The following is a 1135-nucleotide window of genomic DNA, read 5'->3' as shown; positions in this document are numbered from 1 at the left end:
GTTGCTGTCTTGGGGCTTGAAAAGGGTAAAGGTAAGTCAATTTGATGTTTTACGTGACTCGGCTAGTTTTCTTTTTGAACCCAGAAGCTAGCTCCGAGATTGAAAGGGTTTCAAATTAAACTAAGCAGAACGCAAGAACGATGAAAAAAATGTTTCAGTCTGCAGTTTTGAAGGCTAGGCTATAACTCCTATGTTTTTATATATAGGCCTGAGGTTTTGTTTCCAAATGCAATCTTTTAAATATATAATCTTTATCGTTCGTATTTAGTATTGCTGATAAGGTATATATATATCACACACTACAATTATGTTAATGACCAATTAGTGATCGTGCATTATTCTCTAAGCAGGTAAAAAAGGGAATGAAACAAAGGAGGGAGAGTCTGACTCGGAGCAAAAAGAACCAAGGCTCACAGAAAAGAAACGTTCTTCCTCCTCACGTAAGGATTTTTTTTATTTTATAAATTAAGATATGTCACCTATTAGTGAATTTATTTAATTTTATAAACTTACAAATTGATTTAGTGATAGAAATTATTTAGTAAATACAGTTGACCTTAAGGTTTTTATTTATACTATTGTTTTAAAATTTTTAATTTTTGATTAGGTCTGTATGGACGATCCAGTGCCTAGTACTAGTGGCATTAGCAGTATTACTTCTTCCGGTATGGAGACGGACAGTGAAATAACAAGTGATCAGTTAGAGCCTATGCCTGAACCTATGCCTAAGTCCATACTCAAGGTGCAGTCAGGTTAGTTGTCTTTTGCAAGTTTTCATAATGCAGACTTTATATCATGCGTTATTTTAGTATGTTAGTTTCGTATGACATTTTGTGTAGGTAGTGAAAACTTACTTAAATATCTAGAAACAAAATGAGTACAATGTAATTATGGATAATGATAATATATACTTACTATATATAGTATACTATTTATATAAAATATATATATATATTATATATATATATACTTATATAATATAATATATAATTATATAATATATTCTTAATTATTGTTTCAGCTAGAGATTGTTCAGACTTTTAGTTAGGTTCATTTTTTTTTTTGCCTCATACTCCAACTGTTTGTTTTACAGCATCTCGTAAACAGACAAAAAGGGCAGTGAATTAGGTAAATG

The sequence above is a fragment of the Macrobrachium nipponense genome, chromosome 25 (genome assembly GCF_015104395.2).
Source record: "Macrobrachium nipponense isolate FS-2020 chromosome 25, ASM1510439v2, whole genome shotgun sequence".
In the NCBI taxonomy this organism is placed as follows: domain Eukaryota; kingdom Metazoa; phylum Arthropoda; class Malacostraca; order Decapoda; family Palaemonidae; genus Macrobrachium; species Macrobrachium nipponense.
The sequence above is the reverse complement of the archived record's forward strand: the minus strand, read 5'-3'. Positions refer to the sequence as shown.